The sequence below is a fragment of the Equus przewalskii genome, chromosome 18 (genome assembly GCF_037783145.1).
Source record: "Equus przewalskii isolate Varuska chromosome 18, EquPr2, whole genome shotgun sequence".
NCBI lineage: Eukaryota > Metazoa > Chordata > Mammalia > Perissodactyla > Equidae > Equus > Equus przewalskii.
In genome coordinates, this window is record NC_091848.1 from 56,907,629 (window position 1) to 56,932,710 (window position 25,082).

The following is a 25,082-nucleotide window of genomic DNA, read 5'->3' on the forward strand; positions in this document are numbered from 1 at the left end:
GAAACAAACAAAAACCAAAAAAACCCCAAAACCCAAAAAACCTCAAAAACTAGCTAATCAAGTTTTTTTTTTTTTTAAAAAAAAGAAAAGTCAAGCCTCTAAATTAAAATAATCCTTAAAACTACTTCTAAAAGACTGTCAAACTCTGGACAAGAAAGTATTCATCTCTGAACATTAGTTGCTAATTGTTTAGGGTGGGTTATAAGCTCAAGTCTTTAAATTTGGTTTATGAAGTTCCTTTAAAAAATATATATGTAGATTTACCCAGAAAAAATTAAGGCCATTATTCTTTGAATTACAGTAATAAACTATTCAGATAATACCACAAAAATAAGACGGTAATAATAACTACACTCATAGTAATAACACAGCTCTTCCGATATACAGTAATAAGCCATTCAGATCCTTAATAGTTGGCTAAAACCATTTTTAAGGATGGAGCCAATTTTTAAATTTTATGTACAAATTTTTTTACAAAAACTGGGAAGACAGGGAAACAGGAGAAGAAATACCAGGAGTCATTTGGGAACAAGCGGAAGAGAGGTAGAGTCTTGGGGTAAGTAGCAGGTGAGAGCACTGGTGCCTCAGCAGTAAAGAAAACAGGGTGCCAAATGGTACAATGAAGACAAGGAAACCGTTAATCTAGCTTGAAGTTCTTTTGATGTTGGCAGCAGTGACCTCCAAATTCTATCTTGAGGATGCCTGAGAACATCTAAAATCTTAGTCTCATGAATCAAAGGAAACGTCTGTTTCTATGCTTCTCACCTATTGAACAAAAGGTCTCCTGGCTCAGAGAGATTAAGCGAGCTGCTCAAGATTACAGGACTAGAACCAGGTTTCATGATGTCCAGTTTGTCCAAGCAACTGAGAACTGGGAGACTAGTTATAACAGCAACCTAGGCTGGAGGGAATGAGGCTTGGATCAGAGTGGTGGTCGAGTGAATGCTGAGGAACCAGGACAAAGTTACTTCACTGTGACATCTCAGCCCGGAATAACTAGATTTCCTCAAGCCTAAAATACATAGCTTTTAAACTTCTTTTATAGTTTCAAGATTTTTGAGATTAGGAAGCAGCTTAGAATTAATGTCAAGAGAGAGGCAGAAGAGGTAATTTAGCTGTCATTGCCCATGCAAGTGCCAACACACAAATCTCTGGGAAGACTATTTTGGAGCTTGGAGAGGCTGGTGTGACTGAGTATGTGAGTGGCTGGCTATAATGCAGGCAGTGGCATGGAGGGCAAGCGGAGAGTCCTGGGGCCTAAGACTGAAAAGCGATTAAATTTTTCGTGTTAAAAGAAGACAGGATCATTGAAACAAAAACACAACCCACCAACTGGGAAAAAATATTTGCAAATCATATATTTGACAAAGGGTTAATCTCCATAATATATAAAGAACTCACACAACTCAACAACAAAAAAATCAAACAACATGATCAAAAAATGGGCAGGGGATATGAACAGACATTTCTCCAAACAAGATATACAGATGGCCAATAGGCACATGAAAAGATGCTCATCATCACTGATCATCAGGGAAATGCAAATCAAAACTACACTAACCTATCACCTTACACCTGTTAGAATGGCTAAAACATCCAAGACAAAAAATAACAAATGTTGCAGAAGTTGTGGAGAAAAAGGAACCCTCATACACTGCTGGTGGGAATGCAAACTGGTGCAGCCACTATGGAAAACAGTATGCAGATTTCTCAAAAAATTAAAAATAGAAATACCATATGACCCAGCCATCCCACTATTGGGTATCTATCTAAAGAACTTGAAATCAGCAATTCAAAGAGACCTATGCACCTCTATGTTCACTGCCGCATTATTCACAATAGCCAAGAAGTGGAAGCAACCTAAAATCCCATCGACTGATCACTGTATAAAGAAGATATGGTATTTATACACAATGGACTACTACTCAGCCATAAAAAGGATAAAATTGTCATTCGCAACAACATGGATGGACCTTGAGGGTATTATGTTAAGTAAAATAAGCCAGATAGAGAAAGAGCTGGGGGGTAGGCACAAAGGGTGAGGTAGTGCACCTATAATATGACTGCCAAATAATAGTGTACAAATGAAATCTCACAGGTTGTGAACTATCGTAACCTCAATACAAAATAAGTAAATAGAAAATAAAAAAAAGAAGACGGGATCAGAACAAATAGTAGACATTTCCAGATTTCCAGGTACTACTTGGGAGGGAATATAGAGTGGTGGTTAAGAGTGAAGGCTCTCAGTCTGGGAAGCTGAAAAAGTTCTGGAGATGGATAGTGGTGTTGGTTGTAAAACAGTATGAAAGTACTTAACGCCACTGAATTGTACAGTTAACAATGGTTAAAATGACAGATTTTATTATATATATTTGACAATAAAAAAAGCTTAGGCTCAGTCAGTCCTCTTGCATTCAAACACTGTCTCTGATACTTCCTAACTGTGAGACTTTGGGTCAATACAATAACCTTTCTGTGCTGTAGTTTTCTCCCTTCAAAATGGAGAGGACAATGGCACGTACCTCACCAAGCTGGTGAGGATGAAATGAAGTAGTACGTGGAAAGCATTTAGAACAGTTCCTGGCATGTGACAAACATTCAAGAAGTGTAAGTGTTATTATTGGTGTTGTAATTATTATTATTGCCCTCATTATGAGGTAAAACAATATTTTTTAAAAAGTTCTGGCTTCTTTCTCTTTCTCTTCTCCTTTTCTGGTAGAGTACTAGTAAGAAATAAAATGGTGAAAATGTGGGTAGAAAGACAAAGAATAAGTAAAACAAGGGCCCCAGAAAATTAACAACTCACATAATCAGGTCTGGAACAACCAAGAATTGCCTACAGCAGCCGAACATTTAAATTCCAATCTCTAAGCAAAATTGTGTTGGGGTCCTGAACCACCTGTGAAGATTTTCAGACGTCCGCATGCTTGGTCCTACCTTAGACTGACCCACTCCGACTGGCCACAGGTGGGGCCCAGGTAACCGTCCAATAATATACAAGGGGAGCCCACCATCTTGCAAACACTCCTGAGTACTTAAGGATGATTCATTTTTGGTACTTTAGGTTTATCTGGAAGATTGCTATATATTCCAATATCTAAAAATTTGTGCCTTTTTTCTTTTTATTACAGTGTCTTTCTGCTTTGATTGAAAAGAAAGGCCACTTTCTATGTGCACATCTATTAGTCACTTAAGTAAGAAAAGTTTGCTGATAAACCTTGGGGCCAGGTGTGCGGTTTCTGACTGTGGTTGCTGCTGTGTTGTTCCTCATCAATGCGTGGACCCAGTGAGAATGTAGTTCTGCACCTGCCAGCCCCATTTCAGAGCCACAAAGGCTTTGCTTATTAGATGGATCTGTTTGGCTCAAAGAGATGCCCTGTTTCTTTTTAAACAGTGGCTTTTACTCAGTGAGAGATGGTGGCTAGGGGGGTCGTTTTCTTTTTTCTTGGTGGGGGTGCCATTCTAATTTGGTCTGATTTCACTTTCCTGCTCTGTTTAGGGCACTGGCACACTTACAGCCACCTTACTAGAAGGAGGCTTCTTCTCTTAGAAGTGCATTGGGTGGACAGTTTTGGGATGTGGTGTAGAGGGTGGAAGAGGAAGTGGAGTAGGAAACAGGACGTCTCCTGACGGTTCTTCCTGGCGCTCTGCTTTACCCCTTGACCACCAACAGCTTTTCTCTTCCAAAGAGCAGATCAAGTGAGCAGTCAGTGGTAGAATTCTCGCCTGCCAAATAGCAGATGGACAAACCCTCAGAGGCTCCCCACGACACAAAGGTAAAGCCCAACCTCCTCAGCCTGGCATGGCAGGCCGTCCACCACGAGGCCTCAGCGGCTCCCGAATTCCTAACACACACTGTCCAGTTCCCTCATGTCCCCTCAGCATGCCTGGCACAGCTGAGGCCACAGCCCCTGGAGCCCATCCCCCTCCCAGTCCTCCTCCTCCTTTCTCTGAACTCCTCTAGCAAGAACTGTTTGTGTCACTCATTAGGGCTCTTAGTCATATGGGCCGCATTTTAAATTAATGATTTCATACATGTGTGATTTACCTCACTAACCAGACCAGAAATCCCTAAATTGGAGGCCCATGAGTTGAATTCAGCCCACATACATGTTTTGTTTGGCCCACACTATGTTTTTGAAGAATCTGAATTAGTTGCCAGCATTCTAAAAAAATCAGGAGATGGCACATAAAAATCTGGATTTCTGACTTCTCTTGACAAACTGGAAGCTCTGACAGTGCTAGGCCAGCATTCCAGGATGGTTCCAGTCAGCTGGAGCTGTGTAATGATGATCCCTTCAGAAGTGATGTGCTCTTTCCACTTGGGCAGAGTCCCAGTCACTCTTCTGTCCTGCACCCAGCCCCCTCCCACTCCTGCACAGATCTTCCTGTCGCCTCCAGCCATTTAAACTTGCAACCTCCAAACTATAGCTTAAGTCCTTGGAGGACAGGGCCTTTGTCTTCATTTCCTCATCTCCTCGCCTCCTCAGTGCCTAGCACACTGCTCTCTACAGAAGAGCTGCTGACAAAATACCTCCTGAATGAAAGGGAGAAAGGCCAGAAGCAAAGAAGCAGATGACAGTGGCAGATCAGGGAGATGAGGATCAAAGGAGGCCAAGGGTAAGGACATTTGAGGGAAGCACTTCTCAGGGCCTCAAAAAGGACATGAGATGGAAGGTCTTGTTATTTCATAGCTTCATATGGCAGTGATTTATAAAGCTCTTTTAGAAACTTAAAAAAGATATTTTGTTTTTAAAATGATAACGTCCCGGAAGCTGGACAAGAGAAACAACTTGGAGTATCAAACGAGGCTCTTCAGCTCTGAGGACCCTTCACTCAGTGAAGTGCTGCCAGTGCTGAAGTGAGTCCGTCTGTCCTTTTTCAAAGGAAAACCAAGAAGCTTTAAGCCTTACTTTGAATTGCTGACTAAGTAAAAGAGAAATCACCTAAAGGCCACCTTCATTTCATGTCTAGCTGCAGAATCTCAAAAGAAACACACTGTAAGAGACGCATGTTACCAAGAACACGGTGCACAAACGCCTTCTGCGGGCCCTCCAAGCTGCCCCTTTCTACTCAAATGAGAGTGAAGTTCAGAAGCTCAGGAAGAACATTCCAGAATACGAAACACACCACTCAATGACTACACTCTAAGCTAAACTTCACAGATGAAACTCTGGCTCCAGAGAAGTCAGGGCTTAACTCAGTGTTGTTACATGGGGGGTGGGGAGGGTGGGGTTACAGCTCCCTCTTCTACTGAAAAGCCTCTGCAATCTTACTGCTGAGCAGAACAAGCAGGAAAAACTGGTCTGACTGACCTGTTGAAGCCTCTGGGTTTGAGGGCATAAAGTGAATTTGGTTGGTAGTGAGGTGCTGGGGAACTCAGAGAAGAAAAGTGGAGGGACTTTTCAACTTGTCCACTGTGGGAGTTTGTGTTTGGAGTAGAAGTTTGAGGAACTAAAGCTGAGCAAAGCTTTAGATTTGGGGTGTGAGTCTCTCAAGCTGCTGAGATGGAGAGGAGGTCACTAATGAGAAACTTGTAGAAGCATCCAAGAACAGACATCTGCCCCACTTGACTATTTGTCAAGTTTCCTCTGTCTGCCTGCAGAGGTGACCTCATTTTTCATTTCAAGAAATTACAACTTAAACCCATACCCACTTACAAGCATCTGCTTGTGCAAAGTTTCCCTCCACAGGTAGGGTTTAGCACAGTTTCTAAAACCCCAAACTTCACTGTCCTGTGCAGTAGACTTTAGTGGCTAATAGCATGGGCTCTGGGGTCAGACAAGACTCAGATTGGAATCCTAGCTCTGTCAGTCAGGGGACTTGGGGCCCTAGGAAAGTCAGATAACTTCTTCCAGCCACAGTTTTCTCATCTACAAGAGGAGAACAGAAGTAGTACATGCTGCATGGGATTACTCTGAGGTGTGAGTGGGAGAATGGATGCAAACTGCTTAGCACTGCGCCTTGCAGAGAGCCAGCCTCGAATAACAAGCTACTTTTATCAGAGTCTCTCACAGCGTAGAAAGATTTAGATGGTCAGCTGGGTGAAAGGTCATCAGGATCTTCAAGGAATACATCAATTGGCTTGGCATTGTGCTCAGAGTTGGTAATTCAAACAAGGTTGAGGTCAGTAGACCCTGTCAGAAGAATATGGACTCTCAGTGACTTTTCCAGTAGGAGCGACAGGTTAGGCTCACACCTCTGCCCTCTATGATGAAATGCATGAATTTCTGAACCCACTGGGCAAGCAGGAGCTGCTCTGCATGAAGCCAATTGTCCCATACATGGCCTGATCCCACAGCCTTGGATTTTAACCAACTGAGCTAACTGGTAACAGATAACCAAAGGCAAGTTCCCTGCTTGCAGGAGGCCAGAAGACTTTTACAGGCACACATCACGAAAACTTTTAACAAGATGCAGAACACAAAATGCATTTTGGTAAGACCCAAGAAGACGTAATGTTTCAGAATTTGGAAAAACCACAGCTACTCTGTCCATTCCAATTTATAAGCAGATTCTACGGCCTGAGAGGTCTGGGCTTTTATTGGCTTTTTTCCCTGATGATGTAATGAGTATCTGAAACTGACATGCCTAAGGGCGGAGGAGAAGCTCAGAGCTAGAGATCATGTCATCTTTCCTTAAAGGAACATCTCACTGCATTCTTGGTTTCCTGTAGAAAGATTAGACACTTAAAGAACATAAAGTCACAGAACATTAGAACTAGAAGAGTCTTCAGGGTATATCTAGTCCACTGGAGGAGCAAAAAACCCCACATTATGCAATAATTATACAGCTAAATGTTGGCTCTGCCAGCACCAGAGTTCCCCTGACTCCAGGTCCAGAGTTTTCCATATAATCTACCACCCTGAGCCCTCCAGTCATCGCTTTCCCCTTACACAGCTACCCAAACTTGTGAGACAAAACTCTTGTTGATTTTTTTAATGGTATGGAGCTACCACCTGGTTGTATGGATGTCCAAAGCAATGAGACATTTGTTTACAGCTGCCTATAAAGTCAACATCAGCTGTGTTCATTACATTATGACATGCTTGCTAATCGCTAGCACATAAGCCAGGGAGTGCTAGAAGCACTTCTTACCTAGATGCCAAAATGTTAGCATGATATCTCTATTTAGCTTAATTAGAATATATTATGAACTTCCCTTATCTTTGTATCACCAGCTAGTAAGCGTTCAGTAACTGCGATTTATTTAATATTGAGTTACTTTTGTTTAAAATAGATATTTCCAGGTTACTGAAGTTTCTAAAAAGCCTCATAAAATTTTAAAAAGTATATGTGAGGTTTAGAAAATTTAACAATATTTATGGAATGATGCATTGAAGATTTGTCAGTTCATCAGCTGGAAATGTGAGGAAATCCCAGAGCTGAGAGTCAGACTTGGTTTCTAGCCAGGGTCTTGCCAAACTCTCAGCCAGTAATAATTCTTAGTATCCTAACATTTCTCTATTGTAAAATGTACCTAACTAGCTTTCCTCTCTACTCCCTGTCTTTTCCTCCCATCAAACCCCAGCTTATGGTTTTGGTCCACCAAAGTTGGCACTCATGACCTACCATTCAGCTGGTATCTACATGCTACCTTGGGTGAGTATGAATCTTCTTACATCCATTTCTTATATCCACAACCAGATGGGTCAGTTATCTCCTTCCTCGAATGCTGTCTTAGTTTAGGTTGCTATAACAGAATACCACTGAATGAGTGCCTTATAGACAACAGAAATTTACTTCTCACAGGTCTGAAGCCTGGAAGTCTGAGATCAGGGTGTCAGCATGGTCAAGTCCTGTTGAGGGCCCTCTTCCGGATTGCAGACTGCTGACTTTTCATATCGTCATGTGGTGGAGAGCAGAGAGAGGAAGCAATCTCTCTCATGATTCTTAGAAGGGTGCTAATCTCATTCACGAGGACTCTGCCCTCATGATCTCATCTAATCCTAATTACCTCCCAAAGGCCCCATCTCCTAACACTGTGACACTGTGGGGAGGAGGTAGGGTTTTAACATATGAATTTGGGGTGAAGGGATATGATCCCGTCTATAACAAATACCTAAGACTAAGCCAGGGCTCCACATACATGGGCTGTCCACGATACAATCTATTCTACCAGAAAAATCAGGGGACTACAGATAATCTTTGGACTCCTTGGGGGTAGCCATGAAAACCTAATATTCATCATATTGTGGAAGGGTAAAATAATTTAACATAAAACAAGCAAGAATGTGTACAATATTGAAAACATTTTGAAACGTTAAGGCTAGAGTTTTCTTGTTACACAACCCTTTTTTCTAAATTTTTGGGATAATCAGAAAAAAACTACCCTTCTCCCAAGAGTGTTTGAGGACTAAAGAACTGGGAAACAAGAGATTAAAATGTAAATGTGAAAATCAACATAACAAAATGCTAGCAGTGGTTATCTCTAGGTAGTGCAGTTACGGGTAATTTTTATTTTTATCTTTGCATTTTTGTGCATTTTCCACATTCTCTATAATAAACATGTTACTCTTATAATCAGGAAAAAAAAAAAACTTCCAAGAAGCTTTAAAATAAAGGTAAAGATGAGATCTTTAGGATTTACAAATATTTAAGGAAAGATAAATTAGGGTATTTCTAGCATCAAATAGTGACTGCCATAACATGATGATATATCCTGAGAAGAGCATGTGGCCACGTGAATCATATAGTGTTTATGATTTTTCATGGGCTGAATGGATTGAGTGTGCCAATGGTGTTGGGGATAATGAAGAACTAAGAGGTCGTTTTAGTGATACTAATGATTCTGAGGAAAGCTAGAGAGGCGTTGTTCACGATCCAATGTCAGTGCTTGAAGTGATAGCCTTCTACTAAAACGCTATGAGTACCAGAAGAAATTGATGAAAACAGGACAGAGAGAACTGGGAGACCCTAAACCCAGGACAGGGGCTGCCCAGAGGTATTCTATCGGGCAAGACCAGTGTCTATGGGGAAGACACTGATAAGAGTGTGAGACAGGAGACTTCCAGAAAGACAGTTCTAATCTGAAGTCAAAATACTCTAGGCCAAGGGTTAAAGGACGGAGCATGGAAGCAGAAAGGATGAGCAAGAAGGGCCAACAGGGGCTCCACAGGCTAGGAGAGGGCCTTCAAAAGTTTCTGGAAGGGCCTGTGCTGTGATTAATGAAATCCAAGCTCAAGAAAGAAACATGAGACTGAATTTGAAATTACCTTCCAGTTCTGAAAATTTCAGTTCTTGAATTTAAACTCAACTCTAACACCAGAGATGGTGAGAAAAGGGTGGGAAGGCCATGGAACCTAGAGGCACTGGGATTGAAGGTGTGCATCTCACCCCTGAGCTTGGGGTATTGGTAGAAATCTGACGAAAGACAGTGCAAAACAGAGGGAAGAGAAACCAATGATCTGCCCTCCTTTGCCCCACTGCATTCAATATAGTTTCTTTGAACCACAAGAAAAAAAAATTAAGGTTGCATTCCTAAGTCTTGGGCCAGGGGTGGACAGCTCAAATGCCACCAAGGGCCAGACAAGTAACAAAAACAGTGAAGTGGTCCAGTCCAGAGTGGCCCACGGTGCAGGCGAGAGCCCAGGCTCTGTCTGAAGGGACAGCTGTGGAAACGTGGGCCCAGGGTTGCAAAACCTGAGTTTTCAAGAAAAGCCAGATATCTGGAGTTCTTTGTGAAATCTGCTATTGTTAGTAACTAATTCACTTTCTTTAAAAAACCACCATGCTGATCAAAGAAAACATATCTGGGGAGGAATGTGGAGCCTGGGCTAGTTTGTGATCTTTTCCTCAGACCCCTCCTCAGTAAACTGCAACTTTGGTTAAGGAAGGGATTTAATCACTACATGCTATCTTGACAGCACGCAAAGGTTTGACCTTTGGCCAGCCTTTAGAATACTAGGGAAGCTCAAGTGTAAAAGAATCTGGGATAACGTAGCTCTTCACAGCTAATGCCTTAGGGAGAATATTACCTAAGTTTAAGTAAGCCTAATGTCCAGATGTACAAAGAACAAAGTATAGAATTTGGGAAGAACTTAAGTGTAGGCCAGAGTCAACGCTTGAAAACACTTGCATGCAATTTATTTTGATTCTAGTAGGAAGTTGCAGATGAACACTGGAAAATAAAACCTGGCCCCAAGGGGCAATTTTATAAAATGATACAGACTCAGCATGTGCTAGGGCAGTGACCAGAGAATTGATTAGTTAGGGTTTCTGTGGCTTTGGATAGATTTCCAGGTAAAAGAGATATCATAGTGAAAACAAATATCCACATCCCAAGTGGGTAGAAAACTCAAAGATGCTTTGTTCGAGACAAGAAAAATAATAGTGCTCAAGTGTAGATCCCTAAATGCTCAGGGAAGTAAGAGAATTTAACACAGCTCTTACTACCTGCATGGTGTGAACAGTGTGTCCCCTACGTCCCCCATTCGTGTTCACCAGGAAACTGTGAATGTGACTTTATTTGGGAATACAGTCTTTGGAGACATAAACAAGTTAAGATGATGTTATACTGGATGAAGGTGGGCCCTAATCCAATAATTAGTGTCCTTGTAAGAAGAGGGAATTAGGACACTGACACACACTAAAGGAAGACAGCCAGTAAAGACAGAGGCAGATTTTGGGATTACCACAGCCACCACCCAAGGAATGCTAAAGACTACTGGCAACAAACAGGAGCTCTTTCAGAGGCAAGGAAGGATTCTTCCCTAGAGCCTCTGGAGGAAGCAAAGCCCTCCTGGCACCTTGACTGCAGCATTCTGGCGTTTAGAACTGTGAGAGAATAAATTGGTTGTTATAATCCACCCAGTTTGTGGTAATTTATTATGGCAGCCCTAGGAAACTACGTCTTTTCAAGCCACTTCTGGGATGGAAGGCTTGCTATGGTGAATTACACAATGACTTACAATTAGGCCCCAAATTGGAGCAATATGTAGGGTATAAGAGATAAAGACACAGGCAGCTCTCAACAGAGCATGAAAACCCTCGTTTCTGGGGCAGCCCCATGGCGGGGTGGTTAAGTTCTTGAGCTCTGCTTTGGCAGCCCAGGGTTTCGCCGGTTCGGATCCATGGCACCACTTGTCGGGCCATGTTGAGGCGGTATACCACATGCCACAACTAGAGGCATCCATAACTAAAATATACAACTATGTACTGGGGGGATTTGAGGAGAAAAAGCAAAAAGATCCCCCAACAAACCAACCCTCGTTTCTGGAGAGAATGGACATGAGGAATACTGACTGGTAACCAAATGGAGAGCAGCGGAAGTCCCACTCCAGTGGTGTTATTCACAATATTTATCCCCGAGTTGAACTAATTTAATTTCACTCAGGGGAAATTATACATTGCAGATTTTAAAAATTCCAGTCATCCTATTCTTGCCCAGCTTGGTTTCCTTTTTGTGAAAAAATCAAGAAAACAACTACAAGGCATTTTAGGTTCTTTATGTATCTAAAGAACAAGATTAAATTATTTATAATTTTGTCCCATTCCATATGCAGAAAGTTTTCCTTACACAATATACACTTAAACAACAGGTTTACAGGATTGTTGGAGGGCAGTGCCTTCCATTTTGACTTTGTAACAATTGAAATATAATTATTTTTTAATTTGGTTAATAAAAACAGCATTAATTTATCCATGGGTTCTCAATGTTACTACTTTCTTTTTGTATCTTCATGGGGGTCTCAGACCCTCTTTCCCATAGCAGCCTGAAATTTCAAATATGAGACCAGGGAAAGGGAAGAGGGGCTTCATCAGTCTCACCTACAGGTTCAGTTAATAAAGACACAGTAATATCACAAATCATGCCACGTGGCCCATCTTCCAACTGGGTGTGCTCAGTTCTAGCAGGATATAAGCACACATCCACACATTACTACCAACCACCACCACTATCACCACCCAGACCACGGACCAAAAGCACCCCCTGCAATTTTTATGCACAACAAATGAATGTCTTTTAAATGTGCTCTTCATTAGGAAGGGTATCGAACTGCATCAATCTGTTTGATTTCTGGACTGTGGATGTTTGCTCACATAAAACGCCAATGGAATACATTATAGCACATGTGTGCCATACTCAATTACATGTCAAGGAAAGCTTGAACACCTCTGCTAATTACAAGTGTGTATCACAGGATCCTGGTCAGCTCTGTGGGAGCTGAATTCTCAGACCACAAATTATGCCTGTTGGTAGACTAAATAACGTGACAAATACGTACGTCATGATAATATAGATCATTTAACAGTATACTGGTAAGTTGTGTGCACTTCCAGTGTGATACATTTTATATTTGTTACAGATTTATAATACATATTTATGTGTAATTACACAAAATATTTAACAATATATTTCATATGATGAACATGATTTAACAAATATATAAATATATATCAAATATATTAAATTATACATTTTATAATATATAAAATATATAATCAAACATTTTTAGGAATGTGAGCAGTTTTTATTAGTTCTTCAACTTTGACATAAATTTATTTACTACTCTTTTCTAAGATTGTGAATGAGTCTAATTGCATAGTGTTTACTGAGATACTAAAATGAGTTTTTTAAAAATGCAACAAAACAGAATGTGGGAAAAAATAAGATGCTGGGGCTGACAGAGAACACTTATCATACATTCAAATTTCTGATTTATGCAAAGGGTTTCACTGGTCTCAACAACCATCTTGCTAATAAGTAGATATGTGACAAGTTAAAAATAAATTTACATTGATAAAATATCACTTATATGTGTTTTCTATATTGAGGGCAGGCATAAGATTGTTAGCAAGCAGGAATCTTGCTGCCTAAAACATTTGAAAACAATGAGTTACGTATAGGGCATCCCAGAGCTGCCTTTGGACCAAATTCTGTTTCTGAAGACTTTCATCCACAAGGAGCCACTTCCATGCTCCAAGGAATATGTCTCACAGAAGCATCTTCCAGGGTCATGGTGGTAATTTAACAAGACGTGGGGGGGATTTACAGAGACTTCTTTAAAAATAGAAAATCATGAAAATGTATCTGATCTAATTTGGATTTGCCCACAACAGATAAACATTTCATTTTAGCCTTAGAACATGGTTAAAATCAATTTTAAGAGATTTTACATTTTCACACAGAGCATTTCACACAAACCTAATAAAGATATGCCTTTCTCTGATATCGCCCAAGCTCTCTGTCAATATAAGTTCCTCATACATTAAAAGGTACTCAAGAAATGTTGGCAAATGAATGAACAAATAAAAAACCATTTGCCCCTAACACTGCTTTATGATGCCCTTAATAAATTTATTCCACAGGAAGAGTGTGGGTGATTAAAATAGCCTGTTCCTTTTCACTTAGGCCACTAGGAAGCTTAGCGATAAATTTGTGACTAGTTCTAACAACCATAAAAGACCAGATAGTATTTATTTCTGTTTCCTACTCTCATCTCCAGTTTTATACTCCAATTACCCTGATTCCCTCGACTAATTATTTTATTTTTCTCTATCGCATGTTCTTTAGAAGAGAGCTATAAATAGATTAACAAATCAAAAGAAGAATCCCTTTTAAAAACATGACACTCTAGTACTTACAACCTCCCCTACAACACAATGCTTTTTAAAAAGCTCTCTTCAAATTAAGCCTTCTGTTGTTGGTAAGTTCTAGAAAACCTTAGGGTCTCAGGGGAAAGTTAGAAAAGCGATGGCCTAACCTCTGCTCTTTACTGGGTCTGCCTGTCCCTCCCAGATATGACACTGCTCCGAGTCAGTGCTAAATGAAACAGGAACCAGCCTGTCTGCCACCACACTTGTACTCGCCACTCTTCTACAATGTAGGTCCCAAAGGCTTGACTTCAAGTACTAAGTGAGAAGGTAAAAGAAAAAAAAGGGGAAAGAGAACCATCTGGCAGCGTCAGGCAAATTTCTACAGTTCTTTCCAGTAGAATTCAGACATCAAGCTTGTTTTCGGCCTCACAATTTATGCCTGAATTTTTTTTGCTATGCTCTTTTATTCCCTTTAAGACGTAATTCATTTAGGTTTGCAAGTAGACTATTGTGTATGTGGTGACTTTCATTCCATGACACAAACAAAAGTGCTTTTCAACAATTGTCCAAGTCCATATTTAAGCAATTAGTTTAGACCATCATGACAAGCTTTATACAATCCTGCACAACAGGTTTTCTTTAAAGAGTAAAATACAATTTAAGAAGCCAAAAGTAAATTTAACTAGGAGAAAAATCTGGGCTAGACAGAAAATTCTAGAATTCCAGTCTCTGTCCATGTACAGGAGCTGAGAAACATAAAACCCACCTGCACCTGACTGCTTCCTTCACTCAGGTGTCAACAGGGTGGAAGGGACTCCTGACTCAGGCTGTTTTCCCTCTCTAAATGGCAGTCCAAAAAAGTAGGGTGAGAGTCACCTGGCACCTCCATCGCCACGCACGGTTTCTCCCGTTGCAGCCCACAGTGGGATGTGTCACAATATCTCTGCACCCACAGACAGGGCTTCAGGGTGGCCTGCATCGGAGGAGCTATCTGTGGCGGCAGCCTGCCTTGGTTAGCACAGCTGCAGGGGAGAGCCGGCTCCACTCGCCCTTCTCCCCCACCCTGACCCCAATCATGCCCCAGGCAGCCACAGCGGTGGCACTTGAGTGGAGGCAGTGCCCAAGGCTCTGAGGGTGAGAGAAGGGAAGAAATAAGGGGGATGTGCAACTACAGCATAAACCAAACTCAGGGATTAATAAGTCAGCTAACTTTAACTCTGCTGTCAGTTTTCCTGGCAAAATAGAGACCAAGGAAGAAGGTATGTGGTCCAGACTTGTCTGTGTCCTTCACGAGGGCTGTTCAGCAGAGTTTGGAGTCTTGTCATTTGAGAGACCAGGGCAAGAACGTAGGAAGACAGTGCAAGCAAAGTAGACTTGGACTAAGGCAGCTCCGTACGACTGACTGTCTTCCCCTCTCACTCTCAAGAGCTCTGGCCCAGTGTTTCTCGGGAGGGCATATTAACACTGTAGGGGGACAAGTCTTCCTCTCACGAGGCTGCTCTGCTACTGTAGAAAACTGAGCAGACCTACCTCTGCCTACCATTGCCAGCAGCAAACCTCCACTCTATCACTTACTGCCCAGCCTGTCACTCTGACAACCAAAGATGCCTGCCCTCTTCTCAAATGCCTTCTGGGGAGAGCAGTAAGGCCCCGGGGCAGAGCCACTGAATGCTCTTCCAGTCAAGGAACAAGGAAGCTGAAGCTCAGAGATGTAAAATGATTTGATTAAGGTCCAGCTAGCAAGTGGCTGAGGCATGATTTCTTGACCTCATATGAAGTGCTCTCTCCAGGACAAAACTCTGCTGTCCCCTGACAGATACCTGTCGTTGAATCACTGTTTGTAGAGGCACAAACCGCAGAGAAAGAATTTACATGTGGTCACACCAGTGTTTTATTTGTGACCACTCAATCATACGCAGTCAGTAGCTTCCTAACCCTTGCTGGTTTCAGATGTTATTAATAATAATGGTTTTATTCAAGGAAGACCTGGTACTTTGGTTTTTAAACACATAAAATTTGGAGTTAAGTCATAAAACTATTCCAGAAAGGGAGAGGGGGCGTTGTCATTATTTTTAAAATAAATGAATCTTAAAGAGAGATTAACAACAATTAACAATAGCACCAATAAACATGCCTTTAAAGAATCTTTTCTTCAAGAAATTAAAATTTTTTTTCTTCTAAAAAGGTTTAAAGATATAGTATTCTTAAAAGAAGCCAATGACAACACCTTACCTCCTACAGTTCTTATTAGTTTCACCTCCTGAATAGGATTTAATTCTGAAAATAACCCCAGGAGATAGGCAGAGGAAGTAGTATCGTCACCATTTTACTGATGAGGCAGCTGGAGTGAAGGAACTTCAGCCAGAGGGTCAGGCTTCAGACCTCCAGTCCGGTATTCTTCAGGTTGTATCTGGAAAACTCGTCAGGAGCACCGTTGAGAGTCAACTATCACCCTTACTTAAATAATTCAGCCTTCTTCTCCAGCATTTAGGAGAAAATATTTTTTCCTCATATACTTACTCATGGTCACTTGGACTTACTAACAGCACAAGTCCTGACCCACGGGACATGGGCACAGTGGGTCACCCGCACACTCCCCACTCACTGAGTGCTTACTTTGTAAGGCCCTGGCTGAGGCACTGAGGATGCATAGGCTAATCAGACATGGCCTTGCCTGTGAAGGACTCAAAACCATCCTGAGAGCAGCTAGAATATTTTCCTCAATTCCATCAGAGTCGACTCACTTCTATTACCTTAAGCACATACGGCCAAATGGTTGATTGTGACTGGCTGGTTGTGCCCAGGCCAAGTCTCTCCCTGGGATGCCAAAGTGACCCCTTTCACTAAGCCCTCCCCTCAAAAAAACCCTCAACAACCAATTGTAACAACAACTCCACACCCTGGGGACATTGCAGTCTTACTGTATACAAGATCTACAAATAAAGCTCTGGTGCACCAGTTGGACTACTACTGGTAAACTAAAAAAAGGCTGTTTGTTCTTGGTGATGACAGTGAGAAGTAGATGAAGAACGATCTGATGATGCCTTTAACTGCATTGCCAAAGGAACAACATTTCTGAATTTCTTTTAGACACGTGTGAGGCAGAAGGAAGAGTGGGCTGTCTAGAATTAGGCTTTTATAAGACTGTGAAGTAGTTATGGGATCTAAATTGCTGAAATGTCCTGCCCCAGCAGTTTCAAATATTCTAGAGAATAGATTCATAGGGCTATCAGGGCCTTGGAGGTCTGATTAGCTGCTTACTGTGAATAATGATAACTGTGCAGCTTTGGGGGAAAACCAAGCTGTCACCATGCCACCGTCCTTACCCTCCCTTTGCCTCTCCATTCCTTCTTCTTAAAAAATAAACAAAGGGAGCATGTGGCAAATATGTTTCTATTTCTCCACCAAGAATGCAGACATGACAGCTTCTTCCCCGTCTCTTCCCTCATCCTCCCCAGCTCCGTCTCCCCCCTCCCTACCAAATGACCTCATCCCTGTGCAAAAAGGACACCAGCTGCAGGGAGAGTCTGCCTGCACCAAGCAGGAGCACTATCATCATTAGTAATGCCAAGAAGCCCAGACGCCTTGTCGACATGTGCAACGTGTTACAGCTCTGTGGTCTCCCCACATTCACAACGAAGCTGCTGTCTGGAAATGGAAAGGCTTCGCCTTCCTAAAAATAATGTTACCAAAAGAACATTTAGATATTTCTTTACAAATCCATCAGTGATTGTAGGAACAACGATGAGAACCTGCCAAGATGATGAACCCGGTGGCAGCCTGAGGAGTCATTCATTTTGTCCATTTCTTAAATGGACAAAAGGCCCATTTAAGAAAAATGAAGACCCTTGATTTCTCAGGTGAGAATTATAGGAGCTTGTTTGCAAAAGGAGAGCTGCCTAGAAAATAAAAATATGAAAAAAAATTGTAACACATTGGCATAATAAAAGCTAATATTCCAATCTCAATTTGTACAGACATATCCTTTTGGATTCATGTTCATTTCTTCTTCAGGCATTCATTCACTTTTTTTTTTGCTCTTCTCCCCAAAGGCCCCTAGTATAGTATAAAACAGTATATAGTTTTATATTCTAGTTGTGAGTGCCTCTGGTTATGCTATGTGGGACGCCACCTCAGGTGGCCTGATGAGCAGTGCCGTGTCCGTGCCCAGGATCCGAACCTGCAAAACCCTGGGCTGTCGAAGCTGAGCGCGTGAACTTAACCACTCAGCCACAGGGCTGGCCTCTCATTCACTCATCTCCACTCTCCTCTCTGTCAATGGGTGCCAACTCATTCCTGAGAAAGAGGCTGTGAGATTTTTATCAGACACGGTAATAATAGCAACTACCATATACTGAGTGCCCGCTCTGAACTGAACACAGGGTTCTGTGCTGTATGCATGCCTCTCTACCTCCTTGTGCAGAGACCATTACGCTCACATTAGAGATGAGACAACTCAGACCACGAGAGGCATCCTGGGCCCTCTTCTGGAAACATGCTCTCTTCCTAGGTAATCTCATCCATATTCATGGCGTTAAATATCATCTGTAAGTCGTTAGCCAATCTGTATCTCCAGCCTAGACATCTCTTCTGAGCTCCAAACTTGTCTTTACAAATACCTGCATGACATTTCCGCTTGAATGAATCACAAGCATCTTGGATCAAACATGTCCAAAACTGAACTTGAGATCTACTCCTGCCCCCCATCCCACCCCACACCCAGGCTAGGTTCTCCTCCAGAAGTTCTCACATCAGGAAACAGCACCTCATGTCAGAAAACTGAAAGTCATCATTGACACTCTCCTCTTCTGCAATGCCACCAATCTACAAGGCCACCAAGTCGTGTAAACTCTACCTCCTAAATCTGTCTTGAATCCATCCATTTTTCTCCATTGACTGCTGCCATAATCCATCATCTGGAAAGTGGCATCAGCCTCACTGGTCCTTCTTGCACTTCTCCAATCCACTGTGTGATGAGATACAAGGATCAGAATGATTCAAACATGGATATGATCATGTTTTTCTCCCACAAAAAAACTTTCAATGGCTACTTATTGCTATTAGAAAAGATCAAAATTCTGACCAGTGCCTACAACGCCCTGCTTAATCTTTACTCCCTACTTGTGTATCATTCTATTTCCTCTCATTGTTGGGCTCATCTAGCTTGTCTTTTCTCTTTCCTCTTCTGCACCAAGTTCCTTCTTGACTTTGGTTCTTGGCACAGGCTGCCCTTCAGCCATGATGCGCCAACACTCCCTCTTTGTTTGGCTAACTCCTATCTATTCTTTGAGCCTCGGCTTAAATATTGTTCCACAAAATCGTCTTCCCTGTTCCTTTCAATCAGTGATTTCCCAGTTTCTTCCTCTTTATATTTACGACGATTGAAATACTTATTTAAGTGTTTGTTTTCCTTTGGTTTTCCCAACTAGAATATAAACTCAATGAAGTGAAAGACCATGCCTGTCCTACAAACAACTGTATCCGTCATGCCTAGCACAATGCCTGGCATGCAGAAAATGCTCAACCAATATTTGTTAAATAAGTCATGTAACTTGCTCAAGGTCACAGGATTTGAACTCAAATGTTTTGTACTAAAGCATATTCTCTTTGAAAATCTCGCAAAGCAGAAAAGAGTTCTTTATAAATTCAACATATCATTATCAATTTCAGAGACGTAAATTTCCCAAGTCTCAAAGTCCTTACTGACTCAAATGGATGGATGAATGGATAGACAGATGGATGGTTACATAGCTGAAAGGCATGGGGTCTGGTAGTGTGATGGGATCGGGAAGAACCTGTCTCCTTTGGTATACGTGACATGAGAACCATCTACTGGACAGCATGAGTAGTCATAATAAGGAAATGAGAGCATGGATGAGAGGAAGCAGACATTAGAGATTGCTAAGTTGCTATAAGCCTGAGCAAAATGAGATTTAAAAACCAAGAAAACAAATCTTTAATATAGCTGAAAAGAACAAAGGCAGAGAGATTTTGAAAAGGCAAAATATAACCTTTTAAGGGGGAAGAAAACTTACTGGATGTGGTTTTCTGCATATCTATTTCTCCTCTCCTTCCTCCTATGTATGTGTATGCACGCACATATGTGTGTAGGGTACAGTGCAGATAAGGAAGAATGGGGTAAAGAATGGACTATTGGAAATGTCTGAAAAAAGCATCTGAGCTTTGAGGACTGGGGAGTAATTCTTTTCCATCTGAGACCTATGATGTTTACCTCCATCAGTATTATTCTAAAAACATTCTCTGCTGGGTGGTCTGTCAAGACCCTCAGATGGAGGTGAGAAGAGATGAGCACAGAAAGGTCCGACCAGCACAGGCTACATTAGGCCCTTATCTGTCTAGTTCTGTTCATGCAGTCAAGTTTTCCTCTACAAGAGTGCAGGACTTCACATTTTCCACGATGAATGTGGACTTGCGACAGCTGCCCTCCTTGTCAAGGTCTGGGAACTTTGGCTTTGCTCCTCTCCTTCAATCCATTTCTTTTCTCAAACTGTCTCACCTTCTCACAAGAAACACTCAGTTATCAGGAACTTTAAAAAGTTTATTTCTTGGTTGCTGTCCCCTTCTGTGGTTGAAATGGTAATAACAATTGGGTTATCAGCTTTTTTTTTTTTTTTAAATTTTTTTTTTTAAAGATTTTATTTTTTCCTTTTTCTCCCCAAAGCCCCCAGTACATAGTTGTATATTCTTCGTTGTGGTCCTTCTAGTTGTAGCATGTGGGACGCTGCCTCAGCGTGGCTTGATGAGCAGCGCCATGTCCGCGCCCAGGATTCGAACCAACGAAACACTGGGCCGCCTGCACCGGAATGCGTGAACTTAACCACTCGGCCACGGGGCCAGCCCCGGGTTATCAGCTTTTTGGCAAAAGAAAAAAAAAACCTGTTCTCCGTTTCCTCCTCAAGTTCTCCATAAAAGGCAACAAAAGTCTTCATTAAATTCAGTAACGTCCAACATGTACTCTGGTTAACAATGTCTGAACCACATGGAGTACAAATTTTCAAAGAATTAAAATAAAATACACTTACTAGTAAAATGATACAGGACGCTTACATCAACTTTCTTCGATGAATCAGAAGGTGTTCAGGATCTTGTAGCACTCTGGGTCACTGTTTTGAACATTTCATTGTTTGATGGTGCTTGGGGCTGGCTAATAAAACATTAGATAATAGAGCTCACAGTATCTATTATTGGCTGCTCACAGAACCAAGTGCCTTTGCTACTGGTTTTCTCATTGGAATACAAAAAAATGAACCTTCACATTGAGTTTGACATTTACAGTACTAAGTTCTGTGATCAATAATTCTGTTTGTTTAGGAGCTGGGGTTCTTTCTAATTTCGGTGACAATTTTTTTCCTCCAGGGTTATAATTTTTGTCCTTTTCAGATTCTTTAATATTTAATAATAACTTTAAAGACAAAAGTCTAGCATTTCGATTGATCTGACAATGTTTTAGGGAGGGACCAAGATCCTGAACTTATGGCAAAACAAAGAGAAAGGGATGCAGAAGGAGACATATGTTACAGGAAGAGGAAATGACAAAGATCATGTAACAGAGAGAGGAAGGAATGGCTCACGTCCTCACAGTTCATGAGCTGCAGGCCAAGTCTTTCTATCCTATCTTTCCGCTGCCATTATTTTCAAATCAAATTGTAGCTGGAGTCAGCGTATGATATACTTTCATTTTGAAAGAAGAAAAAGTTGAGAGAAATCAAGGCACAAAGTGAGTTATTCTTTCCCTGAATTTTACAGTTTAAAAGATTCTTAATAGATCTAAAGCCAAGCCATGTAGGTATAAAATAACCATTTCACCCCATAGCTGGGCTGTGCGCACTCATTCCCTGCTCCCAAACCAAATACATACAACAAAGTCCATTTTTTGGTAAGCAATTGTTGATTAATGAATCATCTTTCCTGTAATTTTTATTTTTTGTAGACTTAGTTTGGCTAGGTTCCCTGGCATTCCTGTAGAGGTATGTAATGGAAAATTTGACCTCACACTCTTTGCTTTTCTGTAACATCACAAAACACTGATATAACAGAGCTACAAAAAAGTAGCTTGGAGATGAAGGGATGCACAGAAAGAAAAAGCCCAGTGTGGAAAGGAACAAAGATACCCTAAATCATCTGGAAAATAAATATTTAGCTTTATAGACATGAAGTTACATTTATCTTCAAGAACAGCTCATTTGTTACAGCTTAGGATGTCACAGTGTTTCCATCATAATTCTGCCTTTCTAAAGAGACTGTAAACCAGACATAAAAAGCCATTCTCAAAATTAACTTGGAACACAGGCAGACCATATTGCAGATCCTATAACTTTTTCCCAAAATGGTGATTTAGGGTGGAGCAAGCAGAATAAAGGTGTCAGTAAGTGATTTCTTACATTTAGTTATATCTGAGTTGAAATAAAACCTTGGCAATCACCCTTCTGTGATCACAACCAGCCGTTACAGAAAATGTAGCAGGTCACACAGACTCAGCTTTGGGAACCGTGCAACTTGGGAGTTGGCAGTAGAGACATGCTTCAGAAGTGCTCTTCCAGCAAAATTCGTAGTGGAATGAATGAATGGTTATGAAAACTGTCTTTTTAGTTTTTTTTTTTTTTAAAGATTGGCACCTGAGCTAACAACTGTTGCCAACCTCTTTTCTTTTCCTTTTCTGCTTTTTCTCCCCAAATCACCCCAGTATATAGTTGTATATCTTAGTTGTGTGTCCTTCTCATTGTGGCATGTGGGACACTGCCTCAACGTGGCCTGATGAGTGGTGCCATGTCCGCGCCCAGGATCCAAACCAGCAATACTCAGGGCCGCCGCAGCTGAGCGCACGAACTTAACTACTCGGCTGTGGCCGGCCCCTGTCTTTTTACTTTTTAAGACAATAAGACTAAACTCTCTTCCCTAAGGCAAAGAACTCATTTCTTTAAATGCATAATCCAGACTCAAGGGGGTATCTACTCAGCCCCTGATAATATGACCTGAGAAAATATCAACTTGACTATGATGAGAAAAGAGTCTCAAACAGCTCTCAGCACGAACCTCTCAAAATGCCACAGCTTCCCTAGTATCAGGCATCCAATGAGGTGTTTCATGACACCAGCATTGGGTGATGTGTGTATTGTCAACTGTCGCAGTCCCCATGGCCGTCAGAATGCATACATAGATTGTTCAGTTTATTAATCATCTAGATGTGCTGAAAAAAAGGAATGGGGGAAAGAACAGATGCAGAGAAGGCTGTACAAATCACTACTTACTTATTCAGGCTGCTGAGAAAATGGGCAGATGTTCCTCGATGCTCCCTAAGTTGTTTCCAAAACCACTGTCGCATCTGTGTGCTCTCCTCCATAAAAATGCAGTCCTATTAACTGGAACTACACAAAGAATTCTCAGTGGAGAGAGCTTTAATATACCACTTATGGGCTAAATGAGTACTTTTTACTTGAATAATGATTTCTTTTTTTAGAAAAAGGGAGAACCATGAAATATGCAAATAAGCTACAAGAGAAGAATTTCTCTATGTTGAATTTTACCTTTGTAAGCTGTAGAAGACAGTTACCTGTTCCAGAGACTGTCTTAGGTTCTTACTTCTCACTGACTTTGGCAGATGCAGGAAGAAAAAGGAGTATTCAGACAGCTTGGAGTGATTCTATTTATCCACTTATAAAAGGGAGGTGGACTGATAAAACAAAGTTGTTAACTATAAAGAGAACGACTAGGGGAAAAAATTACTATGTGCCACTTAATATCCTGTTTAAGGGATGTATGAGATCTTAGCCGAAAAAAAATTGGTGCTATATTAAAATATCAACTCCAGGGAGGATGCTCTTCTAGATTCTATTGGATTCCTAAAAATTTCCTAGGTCTTATTTGGTTTCTGGGTTTCCTGAGAAATTCCTGGTATTCTACATATTATAAGAATACTGAATCCTACACTACCTAATTTGAAATAAGTTTACCCTTTTACTTCTCACATGGTATTAAGCCAAGTTGATATTTTTGTAGAACTCCACTGAAATCAGCTTTATACTTTTCAGCTCTTTAATACAAGGTGAGTCTTGTATTCGTTCATTCATTTACTGGATGTACTCCTGTGACCAAGAACACTTATGAAAAAATGTTGATCAGTTTTTTGAGATCAAGTTAATAAGTGAACCAGTCTAAGTGAATCAGATGAAATGCATAGTGGTTTTCATCATCACAGTGAAAGGTCTTGAAGTATCTCTGTGTTTGATGAACTATCACCATACAACAGTAATTTCTATAGTAATAAAAGAGTGGTGAAAAGTATAATTTCCTATTTTCTTCTATAAGCATTTTTCAACATCTATTAATGCTGAAATTAATGAACCTGTGCCCTAACACCAAATCTCATCTCCTCAGGCAAACGATTTTGTGTGTGTGTATATCTTTTCAGAGATATTTTATACACATGCAGGCAAATATGTGTGTCTGTGTGTGTACAAATATATTCTTTCCTCCTTTTATTCCATGCAAATAGTAGCATTCACTATGGTCTGTTCTGTACTGCCCTTTTTGGACTTAACAATACATGCTGGGGATCTTTCTGTAGCAACACATAAAGACCTTTCCAGTCTGTGTTTCTGGAAGCATAGTATTCCACCAGCATTAAACGGTCCCTATGGATCAGTTATTTCCAATCTTTTGCTATTACAGACACATGTCTGTTAATTTTAAAATTAAAACTGGGGCCAGCCTGGTGGTGCAGTGGTTAAGGGTGCCCGTTCCGCTTTGGCGTCCCGGGGTTCACCAGTTCGGATCCTGGGTGCGGACATGGCACTGCTTGGCACACCATGCTGTGGCAGGCATCCCACGTATAAAGTAGAGGAAGATGGACACGGATGTTAGCTCAGGGCCAGCCTTCCTCAGCAAAAAGAGGAGGATTGGCAGTAGTTAGCTCAGGGCTAATCTTCCTCAAAAATAAAATAAAATAAAAACAAATCATTTATAAGAAACTACATTTGAAGGACTAGTTCTGCTTGTTTCCACTTCCTACTCCAATTCTCTATGAGCAGCAAAATGGTAAAAAAAGAAAAAGAGGCAAAATGGGGTGTTGGCTAATCAGCTTTTGGATAATGGAACATCTTACTCTTTTTCGTGATTAGTAAAGCAATATATTTTGGATAGGCTTAAAATAATGGACTAATTACTTCATTACTATTCTTATTATTCCTGTAAAAGTTATATTTCAATGAGAAGAAAAGAGATAAAAAGAAAAATCCAAGAGGTTCAGAGCCAGCTAGCAGAAGGAGCAGAGCTCGTAAAATCTGGCTTCACATGGCCTCGAAGACTACTCAGGTAATAGGAAGAGAGAAATCTGAAGTAGAGCCTCAGATCTGCAAAGGTCTTACGCTGTGTTTCGGGCAGGTTATCATCACATCATTTTCTCCAAAAATATTTAAGCATGCACTCATACACAGCTCTATGCAAGGAGCTTTCCAAAGCAAGCCAGACGGACACAGCAACTATTACCACGCCAGGAAGGAATCAATTGCAGGGTTGCCTCAACT

General features: G+C 41.1%; 2 protein-coding genes across 3 annotated transcripts in view; one reads left to right on the plus strand and one right to left on the minus strand.

Moving 5' to 3' along the window:
• Positions 1–25,082, minus strand: part of CMSS1 (cms1 ribosomal small subunit homolog) — a 361,629-nt gene that overhangs the window by 113,327 nt on the left and 223,220 nt on the right. The gene's annotated exons all lie outside the window — the stretch shown is intronic.
• The window catches only part of FILIP1L (filamin A interacting protein 1 like), a 297,201-nt gene that overhangs the window by 53,204 nt on the left and 218,915 nt on the right, over positions 1–25,082 (plus strand). The window contains exon 2 of one of the 2 annotated variants that reach the window (XM_070582087.1): positions 7,532–7,602. The exons of the other annotated variant lie outside the window; for it this stretch is intronic. The gene's annotated coding sequence lies outside the window, so the exon portion shown is untranslated. The remainder of the gene's footprint in view (positions 1–7,531; positions 7,603–25,082) is intronic. 2 annotated transcript variants of the gene reach the window in all.